The following is a 20764-nucleotide window of genomic DNA, read 5'->3' as shown; positions in this document are numbered from 1 at the left end:
ACGATATTGAAAAAAATAAAAATCTCATTCTGTGAATTACGGTCAATACTCAACCTAATGTCCGGCAAAAAAACAGGGTTAAAAATGCCATTTCAGGACCACCCACATGGTGTTCCAGGGAACCTGCCCCTAAAACCAGGAACACGGGGCTGAGCCGTCCCAAACTCGGGGACACTGTCCCAAGTGCTCTCTGGCTCCACTGCTCCCCTCTCCTCACGGCCTGGAGGTGTGTATGTGGAGGTGAGTCCCACAGACGTGGCGCTACAGCACAGCCTATGGGTGGCAGAGCCCGGGGGAGGCGGCTGGGCCCCCGCGCTTTCTGCACGCTCCATTCCTGCAGCTGTCGGGAGCTACAGGGTGGGGTAGGAGAAGGTGGATCTCAGTTTAACAGATGTTCAGTAAATGGAAACCTGCTGGTCACCAGGAACAGGACTAAAAACTGCACACCACAACCTTCTACTCACCTATTTATGTACTAGGGCTTTTGACGGACACCCAAGATGCCAGCGGCAGTAACAAGCACAAACCCCACGACCTTCCTACTGGAAATTAATGGGTCTAGATCAATCTTCCACTATTTGAGCATGAGTGGAGGGGGGAGGGCAGACAGGAAGAAAAAAATTATGAAAGTTCTGAAACAACACTCAGGTTTGCAGTTAAAAATATGTTTTTAATGCAATTATCAGGGGAAAAAATGCCAGTAAGTCAACCAGGAGCAGAACCGACACCATAGAAAAGTGACTCAGCAAGGTGGAGGACAAGAATGAGACTCAGAGAGCAACACGACGGAAATGATGAGGGAGGACAGGTGATTGGGTCCTCATTCTCTGTCCTGCCAAACCCAAGGATTATAGAGCTGCTTAAGGAAGAAATTCATACAACTGGAACAAAAGCAGTAATCAAAGATGTAAGTACAGAAAACTTCACTTAGTATGCAAAAATCACATTGAATCAAAATCAAATTGAAATGGCTCATAGCATTCTACATAAAAATAAATTTAAAAGGGATTGTCCAGAAAAGAGGTCACCGAGCAGGCCCGAGACTGCGACACTGAGAAAGACCTGCTTGCTGGCGTCTGAGACCCGCTTGGCTTTTAAGCAGTTCTCCGCATGGACGTAAAAGTTCCCCTAAATGGTGAGGGTGGCTCACTGTGCCGAAACTGCAGAAACTGTTTTTTTTTTTTTTTTTTTTTTTTACAAACAATATGGTTTATGCTGAACACCCACTTAGTGCATGCTAGGTAGAGTGTCTACATGGTCAGACCCCAATAAAAAAATGTGAGTACCCGTTTCTAACGGGCTTCCCAGGTAGATACATTACACAAGCGCCGTTTCACTTGCCTCACTGGGGAAGAGAGAGCTCGTGTGACCCACACGGGAGGAAGCACAAGGAGCCTGCACACAGAGCCCCAGACCCTGCGCACAGAGCCCCAGACCCTGCGCACGGAGCCCCAGACCCTGCGCACAGAGCCCCAGACCCTGTACATGGATCCCCAGACCCTGCAGTGCCGCCTCCCCTTATGAGCAGGTGGTATACCCTTCCTACCTTGCTGTGATCAGTCTGGGCCAAAAGTACACTTTCTGCTGAGTTTTGTAAGTCATTTTAGTGAATTTCCAAATACAGCAATAGACCTATGACATGGAGGCTAAAACACATTCTAGCAAAATATTCTTATTGTAAGAATAATTCACTTTTGTATCGTAAGCGTCAAGGAAGAAGAAAGTGTCCTGCAAAGAATGGCTCAGGCCTTTCCTTTGCCGCCATGTACGGAGCAGCCTGGAGAAAGTTTTGAGGGGAGAAAGCTGGGGTCCAGGAACTGCGTAGCCTGCATGGCGAGGGCAGTAGAGACATCCCTAGCTACGTGAGGACTTGAGATGGACTCACGCTGGTGACTGGGGTCGTGACCTTTAAGGAGGCGAGAATGGGGAATTCTGGATACGCAGTTGATTCTCTTACGGAACAGGGGTCCCAAAGTCGAAAGTCCAGTTGGATGTTTTTATCGGAGAATTTTGCAACTTTATACCTAGCCCTTTGTTATTTGCCTCAGCTGTCTTTTGCTTCTGAAGTTTTACTGAGACCAAGAAATTAATTCCTTGTGCCGTACATATCTTTCACCCCACAGTTTAGGAGGACTCATCTGCCATGCCTGATGTCCACTTAAAGTATCATGCAGTGTCGGCCTACTCACAGTGACTGCTAAGCATCAAGGATGATGCGACACACGGGTCTCAATTTGTACGAGTTACTGTATTGAGGGTCGAAGTATTAAGGATTATTGTGTTAAGCAAGATTCTGAGCCCCATCTGATCTCTCTGGGAAAGAATGTGGGGATCAATGAGTGACGCTTGACCTGGGGAAAAATGGAGCGTGGCAGTACGTGCACCACTCACTTGCTATCCCTGCTCTAACATATTTAGGAGATTGTGTTTTAAAAATTAATAAAAAAATTAGACCCCAAAATGAACATAAATACATTTCTTTCTCTTATGCTTGTGTTATAAAATAAAATAACTGCAATTTCAATTTTAAATGATTGGATCGTATCTATATTCAATAATAATGCTGACAATATTGTTGGAGAGATCAAAGGAAACTTTAAAAAATAAAATAGTGAAGCAAGAAAGTACAGATAAAAAGACTGATAGATCAGCTGTGTAACATTTTGAAACCTCTATCTCACAAGAATGCAAAAACACCACATGCAAGGTAAAAAGGCAAACGGCAAACCGGTAGACATATTTGCAACACAGGTGACAAAGGATCAACATCCTCAATGTAATAGGCGTTTGCAAATCAATTTAAAGACGAATTACGTAATAATCAACTGGGTAAAGAACATGAAAAGCGAGTTTACAGTGGAATAAGTTGAAATTGACAATTAATGAATGAAAAAGTTTACTATTTTGATCGCTAAAAAATGAGTTGTCAGTTTTTTAAAATCCTTGCTCATTTGATAGAAGAAAGATTATGATACCCAGTGTTGCAAGGAGTACAACTTTTCTCAAAGGCAATTTGCCTCATCCTTCAAAACTTTTTAAAGTATGTATGCTTATTGGCCCAGAAATTCCACCACCGGCAAATCAATGGATATGGGTGTGAGGATATCTGTATTGAATGATGATCTCAGGACAGTAATGGCAAAATTTGGAACAATCCAAAATCAGGTGGTTGGCAAAATAGGTTCTCTGCAATGAGATATGCCCAGCTGTTAAAATCATGTGTGCAGGACTAGTGACTAAATGGGAAAGTGTCGCTATCTGTTGCTCAGTGAAGACTAGCACCCAAACTAGCTTGCATTCCATGAATAGTGTGTGTGGTGGGGTGGTTATAAGCTGTGGAATCTGGAGTTACCCAGCCTGCGCCTGAATCCTGGTCTCGCAGCACCTCTCCAGGTAATCTTGGGCAGCCGTCCTGCCCTCCGAAACCACAGTGTCTTGATTTGTAAAAATGCTGTCAACAAAAGAGTCAACCTCAGAGGGTCGTGTTGCATACAGCCCGAGATCACCTGCTGCGAAGCGCTTGGTACATGGTCCAACTCAGAAGTGCACTTTAGGTCTTTACATAACACATGCCAACATTCTTGGGAGTGGGGCTGCTACTGGGTTTTGTTTCTTTTTACTCTTTTATGTTTTCTGAATTAAATGTAGAGCATATTTGCACTGTTGAACACACACACACACACACACACACACACACATGCACACACACAGCATAAATATCATTTTTCCAAGGAGGTTACCAGGAGACTTGGGAAAACAGCTGAAATCCATCGTTTTAGAAAGAAAAGGAAGAAGAAATGGCCTAATGGGGGAAACACCCCCACACTCTAGGAAACACAAGTTCCCCAGCTCTGGGCTACTCCCCAGCCTGCCAACCAGCAGGCCACAGGGTCACCGTGCCGGCCACGCCCCGCGCAGGCTGCACACTGCCCCATTGTCTAAGCTCAGCCCCAGGAGAGTCAACGGGAAACAGATGGCAAGGAAAGCTCCTGTCCCTCCACACCTCCGATGCGGGTCTGCTTCGAGCCCCCACACCAGCGAGGCAATCTGCTTTTCATTTATGGGCAGAGAAAAGCCACAGAGGAAGGAGTGAGGGAGGTCATAGTTTTCAGGGTGTCAGCGGAGGAGCTGATGCAGTAACTTGATTCCCCCCGCTCTGAGAGTCAAGGCGTTCGACCCGGCAGGATGCCTGCAGCGGGGCTGCAAACTCCAGCTCACCTCCGGCTGCCTCTGGCTGAACAAGCCACGCCAGGACCTGCGGGCCTGGCCCCTGAGGCTCTCAGGACCAGCAGGGAAGAGTTCAAATGAGGCTTTTTGAGTTTGCATCCTATGGAGGGTCCCTGCAGCCCATTGTGGCAGGAAGCAAGTCCCGAGCAGGTGGCGGCAGGGTCTGGGCAGGGAGGCTGCTCACGGGGGAGTCGGTAGGGATACGACAGACAGCCGAGGTAGCCCTCCCCCTGCCCTGAGGCAAAGCCATTTCCTGGGTAGGAGCGTGGGCCTTGGAGCTGGCTGTCGTACCCTATCCCACTGCTCTGTGTTACCTTAGGTGAAGCACTTAAACTCTCTGAGCCCTTGTTTCCTCATCAGGCATGTGGCGTGAGATGCCGTTACCTCCTGGGAGACATGAAGATTGCGGGAGATAATGCACAGCGCTTGGTGCATATCAAGTGCTCATTTACTATCAGCTGTCGTCCTTATCATAGCGTGGGATTCTCTCCATCTTCTTTCTTTCCTCTTCACACCACGGCACAACCTACAACCTGGCACGCTCTTGGGCATCGTTTCTGTGACAGCCCCAACCAGCTGCAGAACCCGCTTGAGGGTGGTCTCTGCCCGGGTCCCGCCCGTGGGTCCCACCTGAGCCGCCACCTCTCTGGACAATGATTTGCGCTGTCTTTGGGGTGAGCCTGGACCGCTGTGTGAGGGCGGCGTGCAGAGGGCCCGGCGGGAAGCGCCACACGGCGGGAGGGAGACGCGAGCCAGCGCAGAGCGGGGGCCTGCCGGGCGCACCCCGAAGAAGGACGGGGAGCAAACGGGGAGCAGCCGGACAACCAGGAAGGAGGCTGCAATTTGAGAAGACATCAAAGAAGGGACAGAGTTTCAAAACGCTCAGGAAAGAGCAAGGTTCAGTAGCCTTTTGGACGCGGTGCCTGACAAACAAATTATACGTGTAGGAAAAGAGTGGGGACGCGGTGGCTGCGCGGTAATTGAGATTTTTCGGGCGGGGCGGCCAGGGGGGTTCGGGGGGCGGGGGTGGGGCCCCCGGGGGGGGGGGGGTTTTGTTGGGCAAGGGCCGGGGGGGGGGGTTGCGTTTTCTTGGGCCCCCCGGGGTTGCGGGGGGCCCTTCCCCTTGCCCGGCCCCCGGTTGCCTTCCGGTTGCACCTTTTTCCCGTTCCTTGGGGCTTGCCCGGCCTTTTTTGGGCGGTTTCTTGGACTTTTGACTTGGCTTCCCCTTGTTGACTTGCTTCACTGGGGGTTCGGCCGGGGGGCAGGAGCCACCTCCCTTTAGGCCTTTTTCCCCTTGGCGTTTTTGCTTTTGTTTTTCCCACCCTTTTGGGGCGGCGGTGCCGTCCCCGTTTTACTAAGAGCCTGAGGCTCGCAAGGGTTAAGCTAACTTCCCCCAGTTCAAACCTCCCTCCATCTAGTGTTTTCAGGTGGATCTTAAATGCAAATCCATGCAACTCCCTTCCCTCGTTACAATCCTTGGGCGACTCCCCATTGCTTACAGAAGTGTTTTTTCCATATTTTTTGTCCTCATACAACTATTTTCTTTCAAAAATGTTGTATTTTGTCTTAGTCCATTTGTGCTGCTATAACAAAATACCACAGACTGGTTAGTCTATAAACAACAGGAATTCATTTCTCACAGTTCTGGAGGCTGGAAGTCCAAGACCAGGGCGTCAGCAGGTCCGTTGTCTGGTGAGCTCTGCTCTCTGCTCCTGAGATGGCGCCTTGCCCGCTGCACCCTCCAGAGGGGAGGGACGCTGGGTCCACACACGGCAGAAAGCAGCAGGGCAAAAGGGGCAAACTCCCTCCGGCGAGCCCTCTTATAAGGGCACCTAATCTCACTCACGTGGGCAGAGCCCTCAGGACTTAATTACCTCCCAATGCTGTTGCACTGGGATTAAGTTTCAACGTGGGTTTGGAGGGGAAGAAAACATTCACACCATAGCAAATCTTTACAGGATAGGAAACGGTAGCAAGGTCTCAGTGTGAGTGGGGTGAGGCCAGCACCCTGTCCGCCTCTTTTCCCAGCTGGCATCTTCACTGGAAGTCTCAACACCACGTCAGCTTGTTTAGGACCGAACTCTTGATCGGACTCCCAGCCTCCTTCTGAATTTTCTATCTTAATGGACGGTTGGGCCATTCAGGAGCCTGAGAGCCACCCCCTCCCCATCTTCTCCCTCATCTTCCACAAGTGACACATGAGCAAGTCTGTTTGGTTTGGCCCTCGGCCTTTCTCTGAAGGAGCCTTTTGCTCCTCACTTGCATTTTCTCTATCCAAGCACCCAAGATCCAGCCCTTACGGCCTCTTACCTGGACTGTGGGCACGGCCTCCCCACGTCTGCCCTCGTGCCCTGGCCGTCCATCCCCACGTGGCCATCAGAGTGAACTGGCACAAAACTCCCAGCCGTGGAAGGGGGCCACTCGGATGTGGAACCTCCTGACATGTAAGTGGCTTCAGCACTTAACTATCCACCCCCGCCCCCCACCAATCAAATATGGCCAGTATTTCCTTTTTACTATTTTATTTCAAAAAATTGTATGACCTTGAGGTGAGATGATCCACCAAAAAGTAAGCTAAGAATCAAAAGATTTGGGTGCTGGTTGCTTGATTGGCTGTGATCGCTGAGATTCCCCAGCTGTAGGGCAGAGTTAATAGAATCTGTTTCTTCTCTCTCGCCCACAGTTGTTATGGAAATAACTGATGTAAAAGTTCAGAATTAGTTACAAGGAACATACACATCTAAAGCACTCTTATGTTTCACTGACATGAAATAATAAATTTGGATCTATGGACGTCTGGTTAACAATGTGATGTTCTAAGATCTAAAACAAATTTGATGATGTAATTAAATACCTATCTTTCCACGTGGACTAGTATACAGGACAAGATCCCACTCAGAATCTATCTATATTTATACATGGAGTCGGCCACATGGTCACATAAATCATGGGGAAATGCGGAGCAGATGTTGGCGGGCAGCTGGAATTCCCCCGTTAGGACTGCATTTTAAAGAAAAAATGACACAGAGCAGACTTCCTACGTGCTTCGCAGATAGAGTAATAGAGCTACTTGAAAGGAATATTTATATTCGAGATAGGCTGATTTATAATCAACAAATATGATTGCTTTATTATTGTCTGGTTTCGGATGAGTCAGACGGCAGCGTGCGCAGGCGTTTCCGGGCAGGGGGGAGTGGGCGCGGGGAGAAAGCTCCACGGTACCGTGTGCGTCCTTCAGTGTGGTCTTGAGCTCCTTCTCCTCTTGCGGGTGATAGAGATCTCCCCCAGGCTTTCACAGTAGCCTCCCGTGGGCTTGCGGCCTCAGAGACTTTTCTTTGAGAGGGAAGCGGTAAATGTGAGCTAAACCTGAAATCTCACCGATTATAGAAAACAACTCCTTGGCAGCGTACGTGCAGTCAAAGATTTTTGAAATCCTTTGAGCCTGCTTCATCTGAAGTCATTGTTTTGAATCGTGTTTGGAAAAATTTTCCAGACTTGATTTTCTGGGGAGGAAGAATGTCCTTTGGAAGACAAATGCCTGTGCTTCTGAGATAAAGTAGGTGATGTTCTGCTTCCCATGGCCTCCGTCTCCGCGGCCTTTATGCCTCCCTTTCATGTTGCCGAGAGGGGCATCGAGAGCCACAGTCCAGGTTTTCTTCTTCGTCTCCTTTTGAAACATGAAAAATGCAGTAATAAAGCTACAACATTCGACGTGGGAGGTCTAGTGGATAAATGGATTAGAAAATGACTTAACCCGAACAATGACTCAATGAGATTTTCTGACATAGAACAGGTTGCTTATCCCTGCTGATCTCACATTAGGTTAGGTGTCTGAATAACTGAAAACACCCCTCTCAGCTGGGCAGCTACCTACTTCGGGGGAGGCTTGGGGAGAGCAGATGGAAGAAGAGGGACTGTACCAAGGACCCCAGGAGTGCGTGTCGGGGTTTGAGGAGACGCAGAACTTGCTTCTCTTCCTGCACCGAGCACCGGGAACGAAGAGCCCACCCAGGGGAAAGGCAGCCACAGACCCAGCCCCTGGAGTGCACCGTCTCCGAGTAGCCTGGGTTCAGTCTGGCAGAGTGAATGACAGACAAAGAAGAATGACAAGAATGCCTTAAATCTGAAAATCACTTTTCTGGTTGAGGTAACTACAAGGATCACTGAAAACAGGGTCGATATTATCAGCCTGTTTTATACGAAGAGACTTGTGCGTGGCCATTAAGAGTCAGTGCCAAAGCTACACCATGTTGCCCTTGTCCTTTGTTCTTTCAAATATTTTTTGGCCACTTTCTATGTATTAAACAGCTCAATGATCACATGACTTCCACGTTGTTTTCATCAGCACAATGTATTATTTATAATATATTTCTGGGTGAAAAAAACAATTTGAATCACAAAAAAAAGACACGTAGAACATACAACACAATGTTAGCTATGGCTCTTTGGGCAATTGAATAATGGGCAATTTTTACGTTTTGACAATATCTTTAAACTACCTGGGCTATTTCTTCAGGCTACGAGGAAAAAGTCCTACAAACAATGAATCATCTACAATTAGCAAGGACAGCATGTTATTTGTTGCCATAACGACACACATCTTTACAGATTGCATTTACCATTGGAAGCTGGTTGATCTACAGATTTCTACTTCTTAGGAAGCCCCCACTTGGATCGTCTTAGATGTCTTCATAGTTTGCAGTATACAGTCCCTAGGTGGACAGGTTTTGGAGCAACCAAGGTTCAAGTACCAAAGAACCCATACGTCGATGCCTAATTTGTTCAGACATATTTTATGTGTGTGAAAATGGAATTTACATCCATTTCAAAACCAGCATGAAAACCAGTTGCTGTGGTCTGAATGTTTGTGTCCCCCCAAATTCCTATGTTGAAACCTAATTTCCGATGTGATGGTATTAAGGAGTGGGGCTTTTGGAAGGTGATTAGGTCATGAAAGCGGAGCCATCATGAATGAGAAAAGAGGCCTCAGGGAACTTGTTTGCCCCTTCCACCATGTGAGGACACAGGGAGAGGGCTCTGTTCTATGAATCAGGAGGTGGGCCCTCACCAAACCTTGATCTTGGACTTCCCAGCCTCCAAAACTGTGAGAAAAAAATTTCTGTTGTTTATAAGCCACCAGTTTATGGCATTTTGTTATAGCAGCCCAAAGAGACTAAGATACGAGTGCTTCCGTTTTCCACCAGAAAACTGCATCATGCTATAACTTTTAATTTTGGGGCCAAGTGTGGACAAGAGACATAAACTCTAGGTAATTCCTAATGCACCAAGGCATATAGAGACACCTGCTGCTGGAAACACTGGGGCTTCAATGAATAGCATGAAGACCACGTCATTGGTGAAGGAGCACCAAGGACTTACCTCTCTATAAATACAGATTGCATTTTTAGATTTCACATAAATGTTTCTATCTTAAAATACTTGCAGAATGTGCAAGAAAAGCAACAATAAAGATGAAATATTCGATCAGTTAGGGATGACCAAAGGCAGCTTACTGCAGGGAAAGGGTGTGTAGACTTGTTCTAAATGAAATTTGACGTTGTGAGTTACAGCTACACCTCAAAGTCATGTGTCAGTGTGATAATCACCCATCGTCTCAGAAAGCCTGCCTCTCTATTGCTATAAAGTTCAAGGCACAGAGTGTATGAATATTGTTTTTGCCTTGCTGTCAACCGGTGGAAAATCCCGGTTTTGAACTTGGACCTGCCAAAGTGTACCTCTAAATTATGTTTTGATTATTTCAGCATAAATTTTCTTCACATGTTTGCTAAACACGGTAACATTGCCATGGATACTTTCCACTGCCCTGTCACTTCCCTACACGTTCTGGCACTTTCTTTCAGAGCTACCACATATGATACCGATTGAACACATTAGCGTGTTATTTGTTCTCAGCACGGATGGGAAATCCAGAGAAAAGGCTGCGTAAAAATGGGAGGAAGAGAGAGGACACATAGAATGGGGGAGAGTGAGCGACTTAACCCTTCCCCAGCTCGTGCCGCCTCGCGCTTAGGCTGATCAGAACGGGCTTCTGGGGAAGAGATGGGACAGGTGAGGGGTACATTTAATTGAGCCAGCTGAGCACGGGGTAGAGGGAGAGGAGACCGTGGCACACAGAGGCGGTGCAGCACCGCTCTCTCTGCACACCCAACAAGGGCGCTAGAGCCAGCTGTCCGTCACCCCCGGGGCCGCTGCTCAGCCCTCAGCATCCTCACGCGCCTGTGTCATCATCGGTGACAGTGTTTCCCTGCACTCACGCTGGGAGGCCTCCCTGGGAACCGACCATTCTGAAACGTGCATTTGGCTGTCGGGACCCTACCTATCCATCCGGAGACTCCCTGCTGGGCTGCGACAGAGCTTGCTGTGACCGGCGGTGTCACTGTGGTCTGCTGCCATGCTGAGCGCAGGCTGCCCACACGCGACGCTCCCTCTCTGCCCATCCTCATCCTTCCTTCGCCACTCACCCCCCAACCCCTGCCCGTCACTGCAGCCGCAGACGTGGCCGTGCCTGGTTCTGCTGCACACCTTCAATGGCTTCCCATTTTATTCTAAGACAAAATCCAGCGTCCCTCCTGGGGCCTGTGAGTCCTGCGTGATGGGCTCCTCTGTTCCTCCCAGCCCTGCCCCCATCCGCTCAGGCCACGTGTCCTCTCCTCTCTGTTCCTCCTCAGGACACAGTGGCTGTCTCCGTCGGGACCCCCACTGCGCCCTGTGCCTGGGCTGCCTGCCCCTCTCTCCCTGGCGCTGCCCGGGGACCAGATCTCGGCTCAGGCTTCGCTTCCGCACAGAAGCCTTCCCCGACCCTTGCTCTAGTCCACGCTCCCTTGGACTTGCTGAAACAGAACCATGTTCTTTTTCTTCAAGGTTTTTCCCCAAGCTTCTAACGAGATGTTAAGCAAATCCTCGCAGTGCTGAGCCCCTGGCTCTTCCCCTGGAACTCAAGCTCCGTAAGAGCAGGGACTGCTTTTGAGTCACCGTTTTATCCTTCGCTCCTAGCACAGGGCCTGGCACACAATAGGTACTTTATAAATATTCCTAGTACCTCATCTCCGCCCTCTAACCTAGTCACACACCAGCCTCTCAACCCACAACCAGCCATGATGAGCGATTGACCTCCCCTTTGTCATTTTCTTTCTCCTTTTGTAGTTCACTTCCAAAGAGCTGACTTCAGCACAGACTAAGTAAATGCTTTCTTTTAGAAATGCCTTTCCCTAATGATAAATCATGCTTAGAACAGGAATAGAAAGAGATCTTGTGGTTTTACTTCTTTATCTCTATTGCCATCTTGAACCGACAACAATTTCTGGCCAAGTTTCAACTGCTCTGTTGGAGGCTAAGACTACTTGGCTAGGCTGGATGGCAGAGAACTCAGAATGGGCCCCAGTCAGAGCCCAGAACTAGTCAACTAAGCTCCATCTTATATAAATTAAAGCCACCCAGAGCCGACTAGCCTCTGTGCCTGGACAGCCAGAGGCATTCGCAGCCACAAACCGGTGTAAGCAAGCGGGTCCCGAGGTGCTGCTCCTTAGCGACCCATGTTCTCAGGACAGACAGACAGTGCAGGTCCTATGAAGAATGGGGAAAGACCTTAAGGCTTGAAACCACACTTGGCCACAAAGAACATGATTGTGAACAACCTTAATTGATAATAGTGCACAAGCAGACATCCCAGAGGGTCTCAGCTTAGAACGTGCCTAGAATGTAAGCACCCCGAAAGAGCAAATATGTCCATACCAGGATTGGTTATAGTTAAGTGTTGTTGACTTCATATATTCATTCAAAGAACATCTGGGGAAGTGGAGGTGAGTCAGAAATCCATGTCTTTATGAATTAATTTGGAAACTCAGAGACAGTGAATTGCCCAGGTTCTCAGAGGAAGTCATGGAAGAACCGAGCTGAAGAACTTGCTCTAATTACAGCCCATTCAGGGTTCTTTTCCTCAGTCCACATTGTAAAAGGGCTTGATAAGGTGTGGTCCAGGGACCACCTGCCTCAGGACCACTCCAGGGACTTTGTGGAAAACACCCTGACTCAAAAACTTCTGGGGATGGGAGCCAGACATGTGCATGTTCAACAACCTTACCAAGGATTGTGGTGTCCACTAACACGTGAGAGTCACATAGCTGGACTTAACATTTCTGCCTTGAAAGCTCACATATGTAGAATGAAGCCCATGATCTTAGTTGAAGTCACTGGTACTGGGGCTGAGTAAAGGGATGTACAATGTAAGAACTTGGGAAGAGAAGGAGTATGTTGCTAAAATGACAGGAATCCCTTTGGATGAGGGAAGAGCAACCTTCTCAGTGGGTTCTGGCGGAACTGATCCAACCCACTGCGTAAAGCTGAACACGCTTCTTACAGCCTAGGGGACCGTGCGGTAGAACGCAGGGCCTGCCAGTTGGAGGAGGAAAGAGGCGAATCGCCTCGCGTCGGATTGAGGCAGTGAAGGCCTGCTCCCCAAGAGTAAGGAAGCAGAATTAGACAGGCCTTTGGAGGGAATGGAGGGACTGTGGCTCAGTGTGGAGTCATCTCAACCTCTGAAGTTCTTCTGAGCTCATCCTGACTTTCTGGAACGCTTAGGAGTCTGGCAAAAGCAAACATAATTCCTCTCTGGAATTATAACCTCACATTAGTCCTCTGTTTCTACAAAAAGTTTTGTAAATACAATGTCCAGCACTAGAAAACAATTCTGATTCACTAAGTCTGTGGTGGAGCCTAAGATTCTTCTTTTCTAGAAAGCTCCCCTGCAGAAAGAAGACACTAGGTAAAAACTAAGGACGTATGAGTCGAGTATGAGCTTTAGTTAATAAAAATGTATCTGAACTATCTTTGCAACTTTCCTATAAATCTAGAGCTATTCTAAAATTAATATCTTACTTTAAAAATGTTTGGAGGTTATGCCAACGGTGCTGGTTCACAGATCACAGTTTGTAGTCTGAGATTCTAACCAGTCTTCCAAGCCTGACCTCTTCTCCCAGACATTCTCAACCATGTAAGTAATGAACCTTTTACTATTAAACACCTTCTTGGTGCATATGTGTGGTGTCATCCATCTCAACATTGGAACCAAACTTTGGATAGGGATCCATTCTGCTTCTTCAGGGTGGCTAAAATAGTCTACATTTGTCTTAGTCAGTCTTGTGCTGCTATAACAGAATACCACAGACTAGGTAATTTATAAAGAACAAAAATGTATTCCTCCCAGTTCTGGAGGCTGGGAAGTCCAAAATTAAGGTTGCAGCAGGTTCAGTGGTCTGATGACGGTCCAGTCTCTGTTTCTAAGATGGTACCTTGAACGTTACGTGTCTTCACGTGGCAGAGGAGCACAAACCCCCTCTGCAGGCCTTTGTTGCGGTGGCATTAACCCATTAGGCCACCTCCCAGCACTGTTGTATTGAGATTAAGTTTCCAAAACGTGAATTTTGGGGGACACAGTCAGACCATCGCAATGTTCTATTTAAAAGACCAAAATTATGAGACTTGATTAAAACATACAAAATCCAAGTATATACTATTTATAAGAGATGTATCCAAAACATAGAAATACAGAAAGGTTGGAAGTAAAGAGTTGAAAAAGATAACACAGAAACCACTAAATATACTTGGTTTTGTTATTTAAAATCCAAAGATAAATTAGACTTTAAGGTAGAGTGCATTATCAGAGATAAACAGGGACACTTCCAAAAAGTAAATAGTTAGATTCAAAGGATGCTATAACTATTCTAAAATTGTATGCATCTAATAAAAGAGTCTCAAAATATTAATGCATGAAGCAAGCTGCCAACACTCAGAGAAACAGACGTGTGCACTGAGTGGAAAATTGCTACATAACAATTTCAATAACTGACAGAACAAATAAACATCCAGTAGAGACGCAGAAAATATAAACAACATGATTAGCAACCGACAGAATGGACAAATTTTCTACATTGCATACCAAAACGGCAAAAGATAAATTTTTTTCAACTGCACCTGAACTATTTACAAAGATTGATCAAGTGGAAGTTCCATGGAGCTTTCTCTTTGGATAAATCATAAGAGTGTACATTTTTATTTTATGCACATTACTGTTTGTGTGCCATTTGCCACAGTAGTCTGGGGGTTCTCTGTCTAGCGCTAGTGAGACCCTCCGTGGTGTCAGACACATAGATTCTTTCTACTTCATTGTTCTACAATATAAATAGAGAGATAATATAGATTATCTATAGATTTTATATATATAAAATCTTTAATTTTTAAGGCTGCCCCTGGTCCAGATGGCTGCTGACCAGCCATTGAAACACATCCCAGACACCGGAAGGAGAAGGAAAGAAGAGCATTCGCAGCCTGCCTTTAAAAACATTTTCTAGTATTTGCAAGTGCTATTTCTGCTTACAGCTCATTGGCTAAAAGTTAGTTATTTTCACATCCAGCTCCACAGAAAGCTGGGAATGCAGTCTTTGTTTTAGTTGGCCCTATACCCAGCAAAAAAAAGCAGGGTGGGTGGAGAGATTCTATTGTTACACGGTGGAGATAAAAATGTTATCCAGATACCAAAATAAAGAGATTTTGATTTTATCTTATTTAATGGATTTTTTTTTTTTCAGCCTTGGCCTATCACCAACAAATAAAAAGACAAGCTCTCCTCCCTAGGACTCCTCTTTGCCTACGTTCCTTTGGTGTCGTGTAAGGTGGGATTGGACGGGCCAGGCAGGAACAGGCAAGTGAGCAATTACTAGGTCAAGTGAGCTTTGCGTCACACCCTAAACATACTATGTTTAATGAATAGGCTGCAGAGGTCTTGCCTCTCAAGTTAAAATGAGAGAATTGCATGGAAACTGAAGTCATTAATAAATACAGCCTCTATTTCATGTCAGAGGTCCAAGTCTAAATCAAACACAACTGTTGAGAACCCCAGATGTTATTCTCATTGCTATGTTTCAGTGTTTTCCTGGAAGTGATCTCACCCCGATGGTAATGTCGTTGTCCAACTGAGTATGCTATTTATATCTAGAATCCCAGCTTTCAGGTTTAAAAAGCACAAAACTGCAAATAGTCACTGCTTTGAACGCTGAGCCTGTCGTTGGGGATTCAGGTAGAATCCCTGAGGTGTGATGTGTGAACTTTGATGGCTGTCAAGAAGGCAGGGACTGATGTAACTTGTCAACATGTCGCGTATTGTCGGGAAGTTCTAACACATGGTTCTGAGAAACTAACCAATGCTGGCGATCAAAGACTTCATGGTCCCCTTCAGTGAAGAAAAAAATTAACTGCAATTAATTATCTCCCACAGATTAAAAAGTGTGTAATTCCTAAGGCATATCTGTCATAGCTGTAAAGAGTGCCAATACCTAAAACGAAAAACAAAAAATAAAAGGAAAATAAAGACTATCAAAAAATGCGATGACACCTTTTATCTGTGGTTATTTTCGTTTCTGTTTTTATCTCTTAAAATTTGGGGGCCAAGAGAGTCACCATGAGAAAATAAACTATTTTTGAAGAATATCATAGATTGTTTCTTATGAACAATTACACCATTTTCGTTTTATGCATTCGTCTCACAAAAAGCATTATTTGTATGAAGAGGTGAAAACAATAGTTATTAAGACATTTATAGCTTACATACACGTTTAATAGTTCATTCACATTATACGTGTGAAATAGAACATTTGGAAGATTCTCTGAATATCAACGTGAAGGAAACTAACGCCTAAGACTGATAAGAACGATAGCTAGCATTTTCCGGGGCCTGTGCAAGCGGCTTTATCTCACCGCAGACAAGGAGGCTCCATTACCTTCCCCAGTGTCAGCAGAGGAAATGGAGGTGCAAGGAGGGACGTCACTTGCTCAAACCCATGTGGCTCTTGAGAAGTAGAGCTGGGACTTGGGTCCCGGGCTGCTGGCTCCAGAGCCCCTGGCTGCAGCACGGCTTGGCACCGCCTGGGATCGAATGAGACGCAGCGTGTTAGGAGAGCTTAGCCCAGTGCTTGGTACAAGATGAGCTGCCAGTAAAGGCAAAAGGAAGGGCATGTGCACAGAAGCGGACTGACCGAGATGCAATCTGCATACCTTTCGCATTGCTGAAGGCTCGCAGAGGACGGTTAGTGAGTGAGGGGAGGTACTGGGAACCACCTGGCTGAGGGTCCCTTTTTGCGTCTACCTCTGCCTCCCACTTGTCGCTGAGTCCCAGCCCCGCCTCAGGCACGGAGGGGATGGCTGTAAACCCACCCTTCCTTCTGGACTGGACTTTCTTTGTAAAAGGAGAGGATTTGGCTACACCGATTCCCAAGCCTTCCCTCTGCTTCGAACTTCTACCACTTGTCATCTCTAAGCTTTTGCCTGTGAAAATTCGTCCAGGAGCCCAGGGAGGCCAATACGTGCCTTCAGTGTGTAGAAAGAGATTAACTGCCCTGCTAGAAAAGAGAAGAGAGCCATGCTCCATCAGAATCAGCATTTTCCACAAAAGATGAACTCTGTTTCGATGGCAACGGGACGGACGTGGTGGCAACACCGCAGATTTCTAGCGTGGGCGTGACTCAAAACCAGGCGGCCAGGGCAGACCTTTAGAATAGCTGATAGAATCGGATTATTCCAAAGACTTTCACAATCGTGGCCGTTTCAGACCCGAATGCGTCAGCTGGGGTTGGAAATGCACGCGGGCTGCTCTGCAGCCAGGAGGCAGCGGCGCGGCAGTCTGCTCGACGGCGCCCACTAGTGGAAGGCCGCGGTGCGGCGGCGCAGACCGGCAGGTGCAGGGGGCTCCCAACAAGCGGCTCTACGCTGTTGGAGCTGCGAGCCCACGCGTGCATCTCGCCTTGGAGAAACTGAGAGAGAGAGAGAGGAAGTGCTTTGCCCACGGCCATCATCTAAGTGGGGGCATAGTTGACCTCTTGGCAGCCATTTTGGTCCATGAAAAGAAGTTCTCTTCTGTAAAATACGCTAATAATTCTTCATCATCACCTACCACTTAATATTTATTTGTTGCAAGATGCTTGCCACCAGCTTCAAAGAAAGTGCAAACTTACTCGATCCTTAATCCAAGGAAATATAAAACGTCTGGAGAAAGTCTTAGTTCTTTTGATTCTGTCATAATTTAATAACTATGCAAATAAATGCTTGGGATCTCCTCTCCCATGAATATCTTATTGGAATCACATGGTTTATAGAGATAAAAAAATATTGGAAATAAGAATTATTTGAAAGATATTTTGAACGTTTCATGAATGACTGGGACACATATTGCAAATTTCCAAATATCAAAACTCTGACAAAATTTACCAAATAGTCTCAAAACATGGTGTATGGTAGTAATGTCATTTGTTCACTGGATAATCAACCAATACGTTTTGTACAGAACTCAGGAAAATCAGCAAGAAAAAAACCAAACCAATACTTTTTTAAAAATTAAGCATCTTTGTGTTCAAATAGTGTTTGCCCATGGTAGGGAAGTAAAAACAACGTATGTTTTGTAATTCTTATCCTCTGAGAGGCTGCACATGCTCATGCAGAAATCAGATCTACACGAAGGATGCAATATAAGACTATAATTCTGAAATAATTTAATTGCCCCCCCCAAATTTTCTGAGGGAATTTAGAGAAGGGGCGCAGACGGATCTCGAAACAGCTTGGAGGACTTCATGGAGCAGGGAGGACTTGAGCTGAACCTTAAAGGATGGGAAGGGCGTTAAAATATAAGGAAAGGAAAAAATGAGGGTGTGCAGGGTAGCCAAATCCCAGAAGGCTGCATGGTGGTGGCTGCTGCAGGGACGAGTTTCATGGAAAGGCGGAGTGTGTTCAAAGCAGTCCTGCCAAAGCTCATCTCATTCACGACTTTCGCTTCTCAAACATCTCCCATGTTCCCAGTGGCTTCTTTCTTGCCTCTTTATCTAGCCTAGAACTCATGGTCAAGTTAGCTGCCTTCCTACCGCCCTGCGCTCCCACTCCTGGGCCACCAGACGCTATTGGAGAGGGTCGCAGGGCCTGGCTTCCCGGGGCCCAGCTTGGCGATTCTTTTATCCATTTCCCATCCATCAGCTGGAGCGGCCCATCCGAACCACGTTTACCCTCAGCTCACGGTGATTTCCTTACAACCTTCACATCTGCTCTTCTCATCTCAGCAGAAAGATGGGAGCTGTTCTATGTAAGCTCCCAACATATCCTGTCCCTGCTCTAAAATGTTCCTTGATTGCCACTTACTGCCCACCTGTGCCCCAAACCGCCCCTCACCTTCACATGTCACTTTCTCCGGCGAGGCTCCATGCTTAGGTCCTCGACTCTCCCACCCGCAGCCTCTCGCCAAGCAGAGCAGGGTTTTGCTTTTGTGCATTCTGCGCTTTCGGGGAACGTGAGGCGCCTCCACCACGCATACTTAGACCTTGAGCTCCCGTGACGCTCAGGGAGTGGGAATGAGAAGTGATCCCAGGAGGACCATCCCTGGAGACGGGACAATGAATGCAGAGGAGGGTTTCCCAGGATAAAGGTCAAACGGTCGCCGTTTAACATGTGTGAGCTTCAGTTTTGGCACGAGCAAGGAGCAGGAACAAATGAGGCAGTCAAGGCAGACACAAAAGGTGCTTTGTTCTCTCTAAAAGAAACACGCCAAGGAACGAAGTCCCCTGAATTGTTAAAGGATTTATGTGTAATCTTTCTACCTTTGGCAAAGCGAAGTTTTCAAGTTTGGGGGAATAGAGGGACAAACTGGAACTTTTGGTCACGAAAAAATGTTCCAAAATATTTGATATTGATCAACAAAAGCACTACGTCATTTAATAGGTGATTTTTGTTTCAAAAATCTCAGATGAGAAATCCTCTTCCATTGCTCTCAAATGATGCGTTGGAACAGCCTCTGCTCTTTGTTTTTGAAAATGTGGGGGCCGTGGGCTACCCTGAACTTGTCTTCCCTGCGGGACTCTCTGCTTGCTCTAGCACGCCACCCACTCTCCGCTCTTTCCTGGTAGCCCTTCTGTTTCTGTACGGCTTGGCTCTGGGAAGATACAAGGACGTGTGCAGAATGCTCACAAGTGTAAAACATGCTAACGAATGTGGGAGTGAAGGATGTTTTTCTGGCTTAATCCTTTTCAGTGTGTCTTATTTCTCCTCTAACTCTTCATCAAAAATTTTAAATTGAACAGATAGTCCAGAAGGAAAAAGTTTTCAATGAGCTTATAATTAGGTATATAAAGCTTCCATAAATTAAACAACAAAAAAATGAAATTTCTTGAAGTCGCACAAAGGTGCCTGCAACTGCAGGCAACCACAGCATGCCACGCTCTGCTTCTGCTGCATTTCAAGCCTGAAGTCAAAGGATATAGCTCCCAAAGCAAAGGAACTAGGGTGGTGGGGTGGGCAATTTTATGTGTCAACTTGGCGAGGCCATGGTGCACAGGTATTTGGTCAAACACCAGTCTAAACGTCACCGTGAATGTATTTTTTTTTAGATGAGATTAACATTTAAATCAGGAGACTTTTTGAGTAAAGTATATTGCACTTCATAATGTGAGTGGGTCTCATCTAATTAGTTGAAGGCTGTAAGAGAGAAAAGATGGCGGGCCCCTGAGAAAGAGGGGATTCTGCCTCCAGACCGCCTTGGACTCCAAGATGCAGCATCAACTCCTCCCTGGGTCTCCAGCCTGCTGCCTGCCCTGCAGATTTGGTATTTGCCAGCCGCCACAACTGTATGAGCCAATTCCCTAAAATACCTCTCATCCATCTACCTATCTACATATATGTGTACCAACTATTGGTTCTGTTTCTCTGGAGAGCCCTGGCTAATAAGACGGGTATGTTTTTGTTAATTGTAGAGAGAAAACAACATCTCCAACAGAAAAAATTGGCTGAATTTGGAATCACAGAGATGCTTCCAGGCAAGGATTGTTACATTTTCCCTGAAAACTTCTGTTTACCCTGGTGTCTGGCCAAGGTTCAATTTAGGTAGAGTGATCCCCTCTGAAGGTCACATTCTCTCTATGTCCAACAGATCCAACCAAATTTCTTTTCTTGATAGTTCTTATTTAGCAATAACGGAAAGGATTGCTTTATATCTCTGATATAACTTCTCATAAAAAATTTCAAAGTAAACTTCGGAAACAGATAAAAACACGAATGTATCTGGTTATTGCACGAATGTTTCTAAATGTTCAATAATGACTTCCCTATCCTCTCTCACAGCATCCAACAGAAATATTCCTGGAGCAATTCCAGATCTGCCTAGAGTCGAATGAAATCAAAAACTCCATCTTCATTGTTGGAAACAGGCAACGGGGGGAGGAGGCGTGATTCCAGTGCCTTCTGCAGTGTTTCCCAGGCTGCAGGACAACCCACACAAAGCTCCCCCTGGTTCTCACCTCCAGGGTTGCCCCCTACCGTGTTCTCCGTCTTTCTGACTTGTTTGCCTCCCTACGCATCTTCTGTTCCTGTCATGCTGAGTTCAGGGTGCACACACGCTGCTCACTGAGTGTGGGATGGACTGAGCCGCTGAACAGGGAAGCAGTGTTGTGACTGACTTTGACAGTCATTCTTGCTGATTGTTTCTTCTTTCAGG

This window comes from Propithecus coquereli, unplaced genomic scaffold (assembly GCF_000956105.1).
Source record: "Propithecus coquereli isolate 6110/MARCELLA unplaced genomic scaffold, Pcoq_1.0 Scaffold242, whole genome shotgun sequence".
Taxonomy (NCBI): Eukaryota; Metazoa; Chordata; class Mammalia; order Primates; family Indriidae; genus Propithecus; species Propithecus coquereli.
This window is presented reverse-complemented; position numbering follows the sequence as displayed.